The sequence below is a fragment of the Mercenaria mercenaria genome, chromosome 17, assembly GCF_021730395.1.
Source record: "Mercenaria mercenaria strain notata chromosome 17, MADL_Memer_1, whole genome shotgun sequence".
Taxonomy (NCBI): Eukaryota; Metazoa; Mollusca; class Bivalvia; order Venerida; family Veneridae; genus Mercenaria; species Mercenaria mercenaria.
Genome location: NC_069377.1, coordinates 16,974,234 through 16,992,254, shown reverse-complemented (window position 1 = coordinate 16,992,254; position 18,021 = coordinate 16,974,234). Strand labels below are relative to the sequence as shown.

The window sequence follows — 18,021 nt, the reverse complement described above, 5'->3', positions numbered from 1 at the left end:
TTATCTACCCTGATTGTCTCAGTCCAACTAATGACAATAATGAAATTTCAAATGTCCTATAAGTACTTACTGATATAAACCCATTCTGATTACAATCAGGGGAGGTAATCAGATATAAAATAACTCTGGAACCTACGAATGGATCTGATTTGTCATGGAATCCAAGATTTATTGTTGTTGAAGATATTTTGGAAGTTTATATCCAGGGGTTTTTTTTACAACTGGGGGAAGAGGCCCCAGCCTGTCATTGGGGGAAGAAAATAGCGCGCGACAAGCAGTTTTGGGGGATTTTTTCACTCAGGGGGGAATTTACAATTATGCATAATAAACACTTTAAACTATGTTTTTATTACATATTCTTGCAACTTTTAGCAACTATACACACTGTCACTTAGCAATAGATGGACTTGCACTAATGTTCACTTATCATTGTAACAAGGTGGGTGGGGAGAGTTGAAATGCTCAAATCATTGAATATTTAAAGGTCACATCCTTTTATTCACAAAAAATGCTTTAAAATAAGAGTTGCTTTTGCAAGAGTCATCATATTATTATTAAATGCATACTTTTGTTGGCTTTTTATTTCAATTGTACTAGAAAATCTTGTAAGAAAGGATAAAAAAAGTCCGAAAATCACGATCGCGAAAACGTGTGACAAATATGAAAAAACGAAAGCAAACATTAAAAATTCTTGATAAAATACCCGTTTTAAATTTAATCTTTTCACCAGAACTATTCCATACTTATAATATCTGATTACTTAAAACATTTATATTTTATTTTGCTCTAGCAAAATACCTCGGCAAAGATAATAAATTTGCATAACGGCCGACTGGCTTATTTAATCGAATCAAGCACATAAAATAATTACTTTAAATTAACAACACATATTACACAATACAGCATAAGCTGTTGCTAGGTATTTCAGTGACTTTTTAAGATAAAGACTTTTCATTTAAAAAATGATGCAGATGTGTTCATTAACATTATATCTTTCATAATAATACAGAATTTTACCATATAAATTGTTTTACAAAACACTACAGCACTTTCAACTTTTGTCTCCCTTATTTTGTAAGTCACTATTTTTCATAAAAAATGGTGTAACTAATTAATTTCAGCGACAAATATTTTAATTCTTGTATTTTTTCCTCTAATTATGTGTTTAGGTATTGAGCATGATATGGTTTATCATTCCAAGAGTTAGCAGTTTCTCAGAAATTTTCATATAGATGAAGAAGGAATTATTGGAAGTGGCCACATTTTTCTAATTTTTAACTTATTTTGGATAAAAAGAATTTCTGCAAAGTTGAATCACCAAATTCAGAATGTTATTAAGATTAATAAACAAAGTGTTTTGGATGAATTTATTGATTCCTGACTAAGCTAAAGACACTTTCCACTTTAAAAAGCTTTGTTTACAATAGGGGTCAAGGTCATTGAAATACCTACTGTTGCCGCTAATTAACAAGAGGTACAAACACGATAATCTGATGCTGCATTGTTTATCAATCATCATACTGATGATAACCACGTGTCAGTCGGCGCGTGGCGTGATTGACATCTGTCCGTAGCTAATTACCATACCACGCTCCGCCTACTGTCATACTTACGCTGGTGTCGACAAACAGTATGAAGTTCACTGGGATTTTGATTGACAACGGGCAGAGCTTTCGAACTCGTTACGCATCAAAGAGTATTACCGCGAGACAAGCAGACGCCCACGGCATATTATGTGCGGGTCAGATACGAGTTTTTATCGATTTTCGCTGGTCGAAACCGGAACCTCGGGTCCACTGAACGCTTTTCTAACATTTTTCGACTATTTCTAAAGGTTTTCACATCCATTGAAAATTGTGAAAGACCGTCTGCAATTGTGAACGGGTCGGATATTCGGTAGGGAAAATCGCTGGGAGTAATCTCCATTGCTTTGTTTACGATTTTGGAGGGGGGAATTTCGGACATAGGGGAATTTCAACTGTGGTAGGGGAAATCCTTGGCTGTGGGGGAAATCCTCGGCTGGGGGACGAGGCCGATATTCGGCCTCTGCTATAGAATAAACAAGAGCTGTCTCCATAGGATGACACATGCCCCCGATGGCACTTTGAATGAATATATAGTTATGGCCGATGTTAGAGTTAAGGACCTTTGACCTATGGAACTGGGTCTTGCACGCGACACGTTGTCTTACTGTGTAACACATTCATGCGTAGTTATTTTAAAATCCATGCATGAATGACAAAGATATGGACCGGACACGAAAATTGCGGACAGACTGACAGACCGACAGACGGTTCAAAAACTATATGCCTCCCTTCGGGGGCATAAAAAAAACCCTCATATCAAATAAAACCATAAATGAAGTCTCTATATGGCTGCAAAAGCCAAAATAGCCAATTTTGGCCCTTTAAGGGGCCTAACTCTGGAACCCATGATGGAATCTGGCCAGATCAAGAAAGGAACTAAGATCTTGTGGTGATACAAGTGTATCAGTGTGCAAGTTTGGTTAAAATCAAATCATAAATGAAGCTGCTATTGTGCAGACAAGGTCAAAATAGCTAATTCTGGCCATTTCAGGGGCCATAACTCTGGAATCCATTATGGGATCTGGCCAGTTCAAGAAAAGAACTCAGATCTTATGGTGACACAAGTTTTGTGCAAGTTTGATTAAATTCAAATCATAAATGAAGCTGCTATTGTGCAGACAAGGTCAAAATAGCTAATTCTGGCCCGTTCAGGGGCCATATCTCTGGAACCCATAAAGGAATCCGGCCAGTTCAAGAAAGGAACCAAGATGTTATGGTGATACAAGTTTTGTGCAAGTTTGGTTAAAATAAAATCATAAATGAAGCTGCTATTGTGCAGACAAGGTCAAAATAGCTAATTCTGGCCCTTTCAGGGGCCATAACTCTGGAACCCATGATGGAATCTAACCAGTTCAAGAAAGGAACCAAGATCTTATGGTGATACAAGTTGTGTGCCAGTTTGGTAAAAATCAAATCATAAACTAGAAAATGCTTTTGTAAAAAAGCGAATGTCTCTCCCAATGCAAAGTCCTATAGGCAAGAAGTCAATAGGGTTCAGGAGCGAAAGTCAAAGAGACACTGATGGTTGGCTGCAATAGGGATCATCTACTTAGCATGTCCAGTCATCCCGCTAAATTTCAACACTCTTGGCCTAGTGGTTCTCAAGTCACTGTTCAGGCTCCTGTGACCTTGACTTTTGATCAAGTGACCTCAAAATAAATAGGGGTCATCTACTCTGCATGTCCAATCATCCTATTAAGTTTCAACATTGTAGGTCAAGTGGTTCTCAAGTTATTTCCAAAAAATGATTTTACATGAACAGGCCACTGTGACCTTGACCTTTAATCGACTGACCCCAAAATCAATAGGGGTCATCTACTCTGCATGTTCAATCACCCTATGAAGTTTCAACATTCTGGGTCAAGTGGTTCTCTATTTATTGATAGGAAATGGTTTTCAATGTTCCGGCCCCTGTGACCTTGACCTATGATGGAGTGACCCCAAAATCAATAGGGGTCATCTACTCTTCATGATCAATCATCCTATGAAGTTGCAACATTCTGGGTCAAGTGGTTCTCTAGTTATTGATCGGAAATGGTTTTCAATGTTCAGGCCCCTGTGACCTTGACCTTTGACGGAGTGACCTCAAAATCAATAGGGGTCATCTACTCTTCATGACCAATCATCCTATGAAGTTTCAACATTCTGGGTCAAGTGGTTCTCTAGTTATTGATCGGAAATGGTTTTTAATGTTCAGGCCCCTGTGACCTTGACCTTTGACAGAGTGACCCCAAAATCAATAGGGGTCATCTACTCTTCATGATCAATCAACCTATGAAGTTTCAACATTCTGGGTCAAGTGGTTCTCTAGTTATTGATCGGAAATGGTTTTCAATGTTCAGGCCCCTGTGACCTTGACCTTTGACGGAGTGACCCCAAAAACAACAGGGGTCGTTTACGCCAGCAGCCCTACAACCCTATGAAGATTGAAGGTTCTAGGTCAAATGGTTCTCCAGTTATTGCCCGGAAATGAAGTGTGACATACGGACGGACAGGACAGGACGAAAACAATATGTTTCCCCAGAGGGGGGGGGGAGACATAATAAAGCTGCTATTGTGCAGACAAGGTCAAAATAGCTGATTTTGGCCCTTTCAGGGGCCATAACTCTGGACCCTATAATGGGATCTGGCCAGTTCAAGATAGGAACCGAGATCTTTTGGTGATACAAGTTGTGTGCAAGTTTGGTTAAAATAAAATCATAAATGAAACCACTATCGTGCAGACAAGAAATTGTTGACGGACGGACGCACGGACGGACTGGCGACGGACAAAGGGTGATCACAAAAGCTCACCTTGTCACTTGTACGTGACCCTGTTTTGAACTTTACCTAGATATCATCAAGGTGAACATTCTCCCTAATTTTCATGAAGATCTCATGAAAAATATGGCCTCTAGAGAGGTCACAAGGTTTTTCTATTTTTATACCTACTGGCCTAGTTTTTGAATGCACGTGACCCAGTTTCAAAACTGACCTAGATATCATCAAGGGAAATATTCAGATCAATTTTCATGAAGATCCATTGAAAAATATGGCCTCTAGAGAGGTCAAAAGATTTTTCTAATTTTAGACCTACTGACCTAGTTTTTGACCGCAGTTGACCCAGTTTCAAACTTGACCTAGATATCATCAAAATGAACATTCGGACCAACTTTCATACAGATCCCATGAAAAGTATGGCCTTTTAGAGAGGTCACAAGGTTTTTTTATTATTTGAGCTACTGACCTTGTTTTTTACGGCACGTGACCCAGTTTCGAACTTGACCTAGATATCATCAAATTGAACATTCTGACCAATTTTCATGAAGATCCATTCAAGGGTATGGCCTCTAGAGAGGTCACAAGGTTTTTCTATTTCAAGACCTACTGACCTAGTTTTTGATTGCAGTTGACCTAGTTTCGAACTTGACCTATATATCATCAAGATAAACATTCAGACCAACTTTCATACAGATCCCATGAAAAATATGGCCTCTAGAGAGGTCACAACGTTTTTTCATTATTTGACCTACTTACCCTACTTTTTGAAGGCATGTGACCCACTTTCGAACTTGACCTAGATATCGTCAAGATGAACATTCTGACCAATTTTTATGGAGATCCATTCACAAGTATGGCCTCTAGAGAAGTCACAAGGTTTTTCTATTTTTAGACCTACTGACCAAGTTTTTGACAGCACACGACCTTGTTTCGAACTTGTCCTAGATATCATCAAGATGAACATTCAGACCAATTTTCATACAGATCCCATGAAAAATATGGCCTTTAGAGAGGTCACAAGGTTTTTCTATTATTTGACCTACTGACCTAGTTTTTTATGGCACGTGACCCACTTTCGAACTTGATCTAGATATCATCAAGATGAACATTCAGACCAACTTTCATACAGATCCCATGAAAAATATGGCCTCTAGAGAGGTCACAAGGTTTTTCTATTATTTGACCTACTGACCTAGTTTTTGATGGCAAGTGATCCGCTTTCAAACTTGACCCAGATATCATCAAGGTGAACATTCTGACTAATCTTCATGAAGATCTCATGAAATATATGGCCTCTAGAGAGGTCACAAGGTTTTTCTATTTTTAGACCTACTGACCTAGTTTTTGAAGGCACGTGACCCAGTTTCGAACTTGACCTAGATATCATCAAGATGAACATTCAGACCAACTTTCATAAAGATCCCTGAAAAAATGTGACCTCTAGAGTGGTCACAAGCAAAAGTTTATGGACGCACACACACACGGACGACGGACACCGCGCGATCACAAAAGCTAACCTTGTCACTTTGTGACAGGTGAGCTAAAAACTAGGAGAAAACTAGGAATTTTTCAAGCAGAAAACTAGGAAAAAACTAGGAAAATCTAGGAATCCGGAGACAAAAACTAGGAGGTATTATCAGATAGTGTTACCTTACTGCTGTTTTTCTATCCAATTAAACATATTAGCTATACAGAAATTTTTGACTGGGTGGGGGTGGCAGGGTCACCAGTCTAGAACAAAGATGTCACCGCCGCGAAGCCTAGCGGGGTATCTGAGGGGTGCCTTTGCCCATATTAGAGGGTTTCTGAATTTTGTTGAAATGCAGGTATGAAATGGTGGCCTCTGCTTCCATTTATTGGTGGCTGTCAGCCCTCATTTGAAGGGAGTCAGCGGGTTCTCCCCCTGCATATTTTTGAAATACAGGCATGAAATGGTGGGCTCTGGTGCATTTTTAGGTCTAAATTTTGAGATAGTTTTTATATGCTGTGATATTATATTTATTGCCTTTGTTATTGTGTTTTATGCTATTGATGTTAAATGTTAATAAATAAATAAATAAATAAATAAATAATGGACGGGTAACTCCCCTCTTGATGCGGGGGGTTAGGGAAAATTTTGAAATACAGGTATGAAATGGTGGCCTCTGGTGCATTTCTGGGTCTAAATTTTGAGAAAAAATTATTCTTTTGCCAAAATAGTAAGTTGCATCTTTGATGAGTATAGGTCACTTCTCAGCCAAAGGTGGACACGGGCCCCCTCGGCCTGGTCATAGATCAGGGCCTGGTGTTCAGCTGACTGTAAATTTGCTTCTGCAGTTTCTGTTTGGCATCACTTAAGCATGGTCCAAATGTATCAGTGACATCAAACCACTATTGCCAGTAACACAGGCAAGTCAGCTGAACATTTCTACATTGTTTTCTGCAAGAAAATCTTCAAAACACATTTAAAAGACAAAACTGAAACTTTCAGCATATTGCCTGCAAATGAAAAACTAGGAATACTAGGAGCATTTTAGAAAAACTAGGGAGCACTTTCAAAAAAAACTAGGAAAAACTAGGGACAGCTGGAGAGCCTGTATAGCAGTAATTAGGTCAAAAATGTGCTTCCGCAGTGTAGCGTAGTCGAAAAGATCCCTAATAAATGGAGCTTTTTTCATTTTAGCGCATTTGCGCGTAATCCTGGGAACAACAATAAAAACAAGAGGGCCATGATGGCCCTATATCGCTCACCTGTTATCATTGCACTTGAGGACAAGAAGGTCCTCAGAAAAAATATCTAAGTCCAAAGGACAGGAACAACAAAGGGAAGAAATTTAACCAAAAAGAAAAAAAATTCTTACAAGGTATAGATATGTCAAAATATACCTAAAAATTGGAGGTACCATCCATGTTGTACCACAGAAAAGTGGTCTTGGTTTTTTCCTACAGCCAATAATAAACAAGAGGACCATGATGGTCCTGAATCGCTCACCTATCCCCACATGACCCAGTGTTGAACTGAATATGACGTCATTATTTCTATTATTTGACATAGTGACCTAGTTTTTGAGCACATGTGACCTAGATATCATCAAGATAAAAAATTCTGACCAATTTTCATGAAGATCCATTGAAAAATATGGCCTCTTAGAGAGGTCAAAAGGTTTTTCTATTATTTGACCTAATGACCTAGTTTTTGAAGGCACGTGACCCGCTTTTAAACTTGACCTAGATATCATCAAGGTGAACATTCTCACCAATTTTCATGAAGATCTCGTGAAAAATATGGCCTCTAGAGAGGTCACAAGGTTTTTTCTATTTTTCGACTACTGACCTAGTTTTTGACCGCACATGACCCAGTTACGAACCTGACCTAGATATCATCAAGCTGAACATTCTCACAATTTTCATGAAGATCCGTTGAGAAATATGGCCTCTAGAGAGGTCACAAGGTTTTTCTATTTTTAGACCTACTGACCTAGTTTTTGACCCCACGTGACCCAGTTTCGAACCTGACCTAGATATCATCAAGGTGAACATTCTGACCAATATTCATGAAGATCTCATGAAAAATATGGCCTCTAGCGAGGTCACAAGGTTTTTCTATTTTTAGATCTACTGACCTAGTTTTTAACTCGACGTGACCCAGTTTTGAACATGACCTAGATATCATCAAGGTAAACATCCTGATCAATTTTCATGAAGATCCATTGAAAAATATGGCCTCTAGAGAGGTCACAAGGTTTTTCTATTTTTAGACCTACTGACCTAGTTTTTGATCGCACGTGACCCAGTTTCGAAATTGACCTAGATATCATCAAGATGAACATTCTGACAAAATTTCATGAAGATCCATTGAGAAATATGGCCTCTAGAGAGGTCACAAGGTTTTTCTATTTTTAGATCTACTGACCTAGTTTTTGACCCCACATGACCCAGTTTCGAATTTGATCTAGATATCATCAAGATGAACATTCTGACCAATATTCATGAAGATCTCATGAAAAATATGGCCTCTAGCGAGGTCACAAGGTTTTTCTATTTTTAGACCTACTGACCTAGTTTTTAACCCCACGTGACCCTGTTTCGAACTTGACCTAGATATCATCAAGGTGAACATTCTGACCAATTTTCATGAAGTTCCATTGAGAAATATGGCCTCTAGAGAGGTCACAATGTTTTTCTATTTTTAGACCTAATGACCTAGTTTTTGACCCCACGTGACCCAGTTTCGAACTTGACCTAGATATTATCAAGGTGAACATTCTGACCAAAATTCATGAAGATCTCATGAAAAATATGGCCTCTAGAGAGGTCACAAGGTTTTTCTATTTTTAGACCTACTGACCTAGTTTTTGACCGCACGTGACCCAGTTTCGAACTTGATCTAGAAATCATTAAGGTGAACACTCTGACCAATTTTCATGAAGATCTTATGAAATATATGGCCTCTAGAGAGGTCACAAGGTTTTTCTATTTTTAGACCTACTGACCTTGTTTTGGATTGCACGTGACCCAGTTTCGAACTTGACCTAGATATCATTAAGATGAACATTCTGACCAAATTTCATAAAGTTCCCATGACAAATGTGACCTCTAGAGTGGTCACAAGCAAAAGTTTACGGACTGACGGACGGACGGACGGACGCACGGACGACGGACGACGGACGCTGCGCGATCACAAAAGCTCACCTTGTCACTTTGTGACAGGTGAGCTAAAAAGTTACTAAAAATAAGCTATTTATAGTAACGTAAATGTGAAGTAATTAAGACCAATTCTCTGTAAGAACCAAAAAATTAAAGAAGGGGTCGGAAACTCATAGTCTCAGAATTACTTCATATTTGCACCCTTTTTAGTATTCAAGCCATATATGAAGAATCAAGGGGGAAAAGATATGAATCAGCTCTGGTTACCATGGAAACGAGAACATTATACTTTTTGCGAAAAATGGCAATTTCTGAGAGTCAAATTTTACTAAAATGTTACAATTTTCTTTACACATAGTGGTCTCTATGTCTGCAATAGAGCACTAATTTTCATATTTGCCTGAAATACATACCTGAAGTAATTATTGAAAACAAATATTGTCTTCCAACATATTCACAGTTTTAGATGCAACAATTTTATAAATACCCCCTTTTAAGATTTTACATTATCTTTAAAAATTGGTCTGCATGTATATTTTTCAACTTCTAATAGAAAAAAAAGTGCACGCATCTGAATATAATACTTGTATGGATTCAGCAGAGCTATGATACCTATTTCAATTTAAGGAGGAATTTTAGTGGGTCATTCATATTTGAGCTTTTTACAGAAATTTGAAAATTGACAAAAAATGAGTTTTCAGCAAACTCATTTATGCACAAATTACAGAATAACCTGAAATAATATTACATTGCCAGATACAGAATTGTTGCAAAACATAAGTATTTCATGTAAAATAATTTTACAAAGTTATACTGTCCAACACTTTGTCTAGAAATTAAGGAGAATGTTCCGTTACCATGGCAACGTACAAGAAAATTATAATTCAGACCTTTTTAAAGCACTTTCTGTATCAATTTTGTATTCTATGAAACAAGAAAAGTTCATCTGCAAACTGTCAATGCATCTAACGCACCTGAAGCAAATTCTGGGCAGAATTAAGAAGGATACAACCATAATCATGATCTATGAAACTTAAAGCATTGTCACAAGGTCAGTTCTCAACAACCTTGTATGCACTTTTCTTTCTTTTGGGTAAACTAATTTTGAGTTTCAAAGCAGTTGGAAATACTCATAACCAACTGACACTGGCCTTTAAGGTATTGTATGGTTACTAATCATGACTGTCCAATTTTTTTTTCAAGTTGCCATGGTTTACAACATTCATTTTGCATTAAAAAACAGGGATCATCCTAGGTCAAAATTTGAGGGAGAAGTCCTCCACAGAATTTAGGGAGAAATCGGGAATTTAAGGAGAAGAATCGGCATAAAAATATCTATGTGTGTTTGTGTAAAGACAGTGTCCTTTCACCTTTGGAAATCATTTTGTTGCCATGGAAACAAATAGTAGTAAAAAGCAAAATCATGTCTACTTCGCCATTTGATTTAATATTTACATTTTAAATACATTTCAAAATTATGAACAAATAACAGTGTAATCCAAGACTGAAAAATATCATGATATTTAAAAATAATACAGTATGTTTATGTAATAACAATCATGATGCACATTCTTCCTTTAACAATCAAATTAAATCAAATTATCTACAGAACAGTTTAGTCAATATTTTGCTAGATACAACTTTAAATGAGCCGCGCCATGAGAAAACCAACATAGTGCGTTTGCGACCAGAATGGATCCATACCAGCCTGTGCATCAGTGCAGTCTGGTCAGGATCCATGCTGTTCAGTTGCAATATGCTTTGGAAGCGAACAGGATGGATCCAGACCAGACTGCGCGGGCTGCTCTGGATCTATGCTGGTCGCAAAGCCAATATGTTGGTTTTCTCATGGTGCGGCTCAAATGTATTTAATTCTTTCAAACTATCAAGACAATGGCTGGACTTTTTACAGATAGCTATAGATAATGTAGATTTAAGACTTTACTAAGTTTATTCAGAAAAACCCTGATCATGCACATTCCAGTGCCAGTAAATACTCAGTTAATACAAACTGCAGTTGCAGAAATATCTCCTAATGCTTTTTCCAAAATTTATCAAAATACACAACTAAATCTACTTTATTTATTAAAGTAAATACATGCTAGTAAAATAGGATGTTATATGCCTTGTATATCTTAGAATGAAAACCTGTTTTACAGATGACAATTTTACTGGATTTCTGAAGATTAACAGATGTTGTTACATGAATGAGGTCTTAAATTAGTCAGAAAGTCAGCTAGAAACTCAGATGTTCTCTTTAATCATTGGCCAATTAGTATATATGGGCTTAAGTTATTACCTAACACAATATAGGTAACTTTACAAATGTATGAATTTTTTCATTAAAATCTGCATTGCAACATTCTTAAAAAATAAATTTCATCAGAAAATATGATTTTATGATACAGGCTTAAGAGGGAAAAAGAACTGTAATATTTCAACAGTCTCACAAAATCAAGTATACTAATTCAACCATTGTTTTGCTATATTTTCTCAGTATTTTTTAAAGATTTAAAAAATCTATATGAAATAAAATTATCTATGGTAGAATATATACAATTAGATCTGCATATGTTTGAGTAATAAGCCTTCATGTATAATTATGCTGTAAATTGGTAACCAAATCTGATGAGAACTGCAAAATATGTGCTTTTTTACAGATATTCAAAGACTGTCATGTGTTTATTCCATTTAGATATGTTCAAGTGCATCTTTTTCAAAATACATTAAATTTTATCAAATTTAAATATAACAAATTTAATGTTATACATGCAAAAGTAATCAAACAGTATCAAATTTTTTTTATTTTAATATAAACATGATAAAGTCAAGAATAAAGATATTTTTCAATTACAGGGCCTTTGGTTAAACAACTATCAACATTTTTAAGAAATGACATTCTAATTGTTTTTCCATAAATCTGAAGAAAAAAAAACATTAATGCAAACAACATACATTCTTGTAATTCCATCTTCAGGGTGTCCAGTGTGAGTTCTTCTATTTATGTCAAAGGCACCAATCATTATTTTGGTCTGTGGCAATCCAAAAAAGGGACAGATCTTTACTATTCAGATGTCCATAACTTATTCCAAAAACACTAATTGATGATTCCCCACTTTCAGCCTCTCTATTTGGGAAACACAAAACACACACACTATTTCATAAACATATTTTGCCTTCACAATGACATACTGCATTTCAAACTTGTGTCCTCTACTATAGAGATGAAATGTCATCTTGTCAACACTAAACTACCTGGATCAGACAGTTATGTCACAGGCTGCACATTTGCAAGTTATAAAAAGTCTTTTGTCCTTGTTATTTTTATTTGATACAGAATCTTGAGAAGGCTGGCTCTTCAGGTGATATCAGAGGTCTTCTGACTGCATTTACTTTTACCCTGACTGTAGCTGTCACTGAAAAAAAGAGATGTGAGAGAATAACAATCTGAATGTATTTCATTTGACTATGGGTGGTGGTGGGATGGGGATGGGCTCTCCAGTTAAAATATTTGTGACATCATGTTAAATGGGTAGAACTATTGATCTTCTACAAGCCAGCTGGAGGGTTTCCTTTCACAAATTTGTAAATGAATAAAAATTACATACACTATTTCATCATTTAATAAATTTTGTATAAGTAAATGTATAATATATACATCTTTCTTTTATTCTTTTAATGAAAATAATTTATCACATAGACCTCCCCCTCCTTGAAATGATTTTAAAAGGAACAATTGTATGAAATACATTAAATACTTTTGACTTTGCTACACTTTGATTAAATTTAAGATACATGAAATTCTAAACAAAGTTCATAAATATTCTGTCAAAAAATAACATTCAATAAAGCATTTATAAAGATCTGAAATCAGACCTGATCAGAGACTAAGGCAAACTATAAATAAAATGTAGATACCTTCCTTCCTTTTATTCCAATATAAGCATGATGATGATCATTCATTCTTTGAAGAATTAGTCTGGAATATACACAAATCAAACTAAAATGGTTGTTACTGTTGTTACATTTTGACAGATACAGGATTTCATCCTTTTCAACATTATATGGGCCACTTTAAAAGTAAAATCTGTTTCTCATACATGTGCAGAGGGTCCTTTTCTGAAAAAGGGTATATTTTAAAATTTCAAAAACTTATCAATATTTTTAGTCACAATACAAATGTATGTCAATTTAAGTTATATGAAGTCCTACTAGCTATTCTTGTATCATAGATTGAGAGGTCAAGATTTCATACTTGTATGAATATGGGCATGTGGGGGACTTTATTCTTTATTTAAATACATGTAGGCCTCTGATGTGTAAATATATATAAAAACATATTAACTTTGACACAAACCATTAACATTCAATATGTACTTGTAAAACAGGCATGTGCAGATTAAAACATGCTGACTTATGTGTAGCAATGGATGCAATTAAATATTTTCATTTTTCAGCATTCAGTGAGTTTTTACTTCAGTAAGTCTATATTTCTGCAGGTACTTTTGCAAACACATACACTGTTGCAAATGACTAAATTATGATTACCTCTCTAGAACATCCACTCACTTCATAGTTGTTTGAAACTTTATCATCAAGCAGTCATTTTCAAAAGAAACAACTCACAGCTGAAAAACAAAACAAATAAATTTACAAAAATATATACATTTTGATATGAAAATATGTCTTTATCTGCTTTTTACAAATAACATAAAAAGCATGCTAATGGTCATTTACAACTAAAATCAGGGCTTTTTCCATTATAAATCTACCTCCAATAAAAGGAGGTAATCCCAAAGAAAACAGTATGTTTCTTCCCAAGTCTGAATATGAAATTCCCAAATGTGTTACCTTATATGGTTGTTTGATGTTTTAAAATGGTTTTTAAATTTGTATATATCTATACTTAGGTTATTACAACAACATTTATAGTGTTGCTTAATTTACACAAAAAAATATCTTTACATAGATTTTGGTAATTTGGAAATTTCCACATTAGACAATTTCTGAGAGCATTTTCCCAATTCCACTGGTGTTGGTGCATGGTATTCCCAAAATGATGGAAAAATGCCTGTAAGTTTCATCTTGGTAAAATAATAAGAAATGTCTGTCCAATATTTAAGAAAATAACCTCTGTATGGTCTTTGAATCTGTTGAAGGAAGTGAGCCTTGCATAGCTTGGAATTTTTACATGTCATATTAAAACATAAAATATTATGAGACTCACCTGTTTTCATTGTAATGTTATCCTTTAACACTGATCCTTCAGTCAGTTGATACAAACTTCACTTATGGAAATAAACACACAGATGTCAGACTGATGTCTATCCACAGTTTAGACTCTTTTCTGCCACAGTATTTTTCCCAAACAATGTCGCTATTCAGCAAATTTTAAACGTGGACTTGGTTTGAAGGGACACATCCAAGCATCCCATGCCCATTTAGCATAAAATCTCTGACTGTCATTGTATCTATATACTAAAAATTTGCAAAATCCGAGTGGAAATCTGAATTCAGCATAATCCAGGAAGTAAACTTAGATAAGCTCTTTGTGATTTCCTAAATGAAGAGCATCAAGGGGAGGTAATAAAAATAGGAAAAATGCCCCAAATCATAAACTTTGGCCCAAATCTACAAGAATGTGTCTGAATGACCCACTACGATTTATGTTTCTTTTTGAAATATCATCTTCCCTTTAAACAAACAAATATACTTTTCTGCTGAGACCTGTGCACTTTTCAAGATGTAGAGCGCAATATAAACATATGTTTTGCTCCATAAATATATTTTTTCTTGCAGATAAAAGTCTAGATCATACAAGAATCAAATAAATATTTGGAAATATTAGTTTGGTATGAAACCTTGTTCATTTGCCTTTAAAATTTGCAAGTACGAAAATAAAGGACACTTTCTAGTACTTTCCAGATAACAAAATAGGCATGCACCCCTACTTTTTTGAAAATTCAGCAAGTTGGGGATTTGCATCCTCGTTTCCATGGTAACTGGGACATATATTGAAAAAATGAAAAACAGGATTTTCTTAATTTTGCACCCTCTTCAAGAAAAAATCGGTTTAAAGGAAATCTGTGACTATGAGTTTCCAACTTTTTTTGGTTTTTACAGAGAATTGGTCTTAAAAACAAGAGGACCATGATGGTCCTGAATCGCTCACCTCTTCCCACATGACCCAGTTTTGAGTATGAAGTCGTTTTTTCTATTCTTTGACATACTGACCTAGTTTTTGAGCTCATGTGTCCCAGTTTTGAACTTGACCTAGATATTATCAAGATAAAAATTCTGACCAACTTTCATGAAGATCCATTGAAAAATATGGTCTCTAGAGAGGTCACAAGGTTTTTCTATTATTTGACTTATTGACCTAGTTTTCGAAGGTACATGACCCTGTTTTGAACTTGACCTAGATATTACCAAGGTGAACATTCTCACTAATTTTCATGAAGATCTCATGAAAATGACGGCCTCTAGAGAGGTCACAGGTTTTTCTATTTTTATACCTACTGGCCTAGTTTTGACCGCACGTGACCCAGTTTCGTAACTGAACTAGATATCATCAAGGTGAACATTCAGATCAATTTTCATGAAGATCCATTGAAAAATATGGCCTCTAGAGAGGTCAAAAGATTTTAATAATTTTAGACCAACAGACCTAGTTTTTGACCGCACATGACCCTGTTTCGAACTTGACCTAGATATCATCAAGATGAACATTCAGACCAATTTTCATACAGATCCCCTGAAAAATATTGCCTTTATAGAGATCACAAGGTTTTTCTATTATTAGACCTACTGACCTAGTTATTGAGGGCACTTGACCCACTTTCAAACTTGATCTAGATATCATCAAGATGAACATTCAGACCAACATTCATACAGATCCCATGAAAAATATGGCCTCTAGAGAGGTCACAAGGTTTTTCTATTATTTGACCTACTGACCTAGTTTTTGTCGGCATGTGACCCACTTTTAAACTTGACCTAGATATCATCAAGATGAACATTCAGACCAACTTTCATACAGATCCCATGAAAAATGGCCTCTAGAGAGGTCACAAGGTTTTTCTATTTGACCTACTGACCTAGTTTTTGATGGCAAGTGACCCACTTTCGAACTTGACCTAGATATCATCAAGGTGAACATTCTGACTAATTTTCATGAAGATCTCATGAAATATATGGCCTCTAGAGAGGTCACAAGGTTTTTCTATTTTGAGACCTTCTGACCTAGTTTTCGAAGGTACATGACCCTGTTTTGAACTTGACCTAGATATCACCAAGGTTAACATTCTCACTAATTTTCATGAAGATCTCGTGAAAATTATGGCCTCTAGAGAGGTCACAGGGTTTTCTATTTTTATACCTACTGGCCTAGTTTTGACTGTACGTGACCCAGTTTCGAATTTTAACTAGATATCATCAAGGTGAACATTCAGATCAATTTTCATGAAGATCCATTGAAAAATATGGCCTCTAGAGAGGTCAAAAGATTTTAATAATTTTAGACCTACTGACCTAGTTTTTGACCGCACATGACCCTGTTTCGAACTTGACCTAGATATCATCAAGATGAATATTCAGACCAATTTTCATACAGATCCCCTGAAAAATATGGCCTTTATAGAGGTCACAAGGTTTTTCTATTATTTGACCTACTGACCTAGTTTTTGACTGCACGTGACCCACTTTCAAACTTGATCTAGATATCATCAAGATGAACATTCTGACCAACTTTCATACAGATCCCATGAAAAATGGCCTCTAGAGAGGTCACAAGGTTTTTCTATTATTTGACCTACTGACCTAGTTTTTGATGGCAAGTGACCCACTTTCGAACTTGACCTAAATATCATCAAGGTGAACATTCTGACCAATTTTCATGAAGATCTCATGAAATATATGGCCTCTAGAGAGGTCACAAGGTTTTTCTATTTTTAGACCTACTGACCTAGTTTTTGACCGCATGTGACCCAGTTTCGAACTTGACCTAGATATCATCAAGATAAATATTCAGACCAACTTTCATACAGATCCCATGAAAAATATGGCCTTGAGAGAGGTCACAAGGTTTTTCTATTATTTGACCTACTGACCTAGTTTTGGACGGCACGTGACCCACTTTCAAACCTGACCTAGATATCATCATGGTAAACGTTCTGACCAATTTTCATGAAGATCTTGTGAAATATATGGCCTCTAGAGAGGTCACAATGTTTTTCTATTTTTAGACCTACTGACCTGGTTTTTGACCGCACGTGACCCAGTTTCGAACTTGACCTAGATATCATCAAGATAAACATTCAGACCAACTTTCATACAGATCCCATGAAAAATATGGCCTTTAGAGAGGTCACAAGGTTTTTCTATTTTTAGACCTACTCAACTAGTTTTTGATGGCACGTGACCCAGTTTCAAACTTGACCTAGAGACCATCAAGGTGAACGTTCTGACCAATTTTCATGAAGATCTCATGAAATATATGGCCTCTAGAGAGGTCACAATGTTTTTCTATTATTTGACCTACTGACCTAGTTTTGGATGGCACGTGACCCAGTTTCGAACTTGACCTAGATATCATCAAGGTGAACATTCTTACCAATTTTCATGAAGATCTTGTGAAATATATGGCCTCTAGAGAGTTCACAAGGTTTTTCTATTTTTAGACCTACTGACCTAGTTTTGGATGGCACGTGACCCAGTTTCAAACTTGACCTAGAAATCATCAAGGTGAACATTCTGACCAATTTTCATGAAGATCTCATGAAATATATGGCCTCTAGAGAGGTCACAAGGTTTTTCTATTTTTAGACCTACTGACCTAGTTTTTGAAGGCACGTGACCCAGTTTCAAACTTGACCTAGATATCATCAAGATGAACATTCTGACCTATTTTCATAAAGATCCCATGAAAAATGTGACCTCTAGAGTGGTCACAAGCAAAAGTTTACGGACGGACGCACGCACGGACGACAGACACCGCGCGATCACAAAAGCTCACCTTGTCACGTTGTGACAGGTGAGCTAAAAATGTACT

The 18,021-nt window shown here is 36.1% G+C and overlaps 1 protein-coding gene and 1 long non-coding RNA gene across 10 annotated transcripts in view; both read right to left on the bottom strand.

The window, feature by feature from the left end:
* The window catches only part of LOC123536495 (fibropellin-1-like), a 270,748-nt gene that overhangs the window by 46,778 nt on the left and 205,949 nt on the right, over nt 1-18,021 (bottom strand). The gene's annotated exons all lie outside the window — the stretch shown is intronic.
* Nucleotides 10,399-15,188, bottom strand: LOC128550336 (uncharacterized). 2 transcript variants are annotated; one of them, XR_008368218.1, is made up of 4 exons: nt 14,200-15,188; nt 13,521-13,600; nt 12,891-12,951; nt 10,399-12,388 (listed from the first exon to the last, which is right to left on the bottom strand). It is a non-coding gene; the product is annotated as an uncharacterized LOC128550336 (long non-coding RNA). The 2 variants fall into 2 exon arrangements; XR_008368219.1 differs by lacking the exon at nt 14,200-15,188 and having other exon boundaries at nt 13,521-13,645.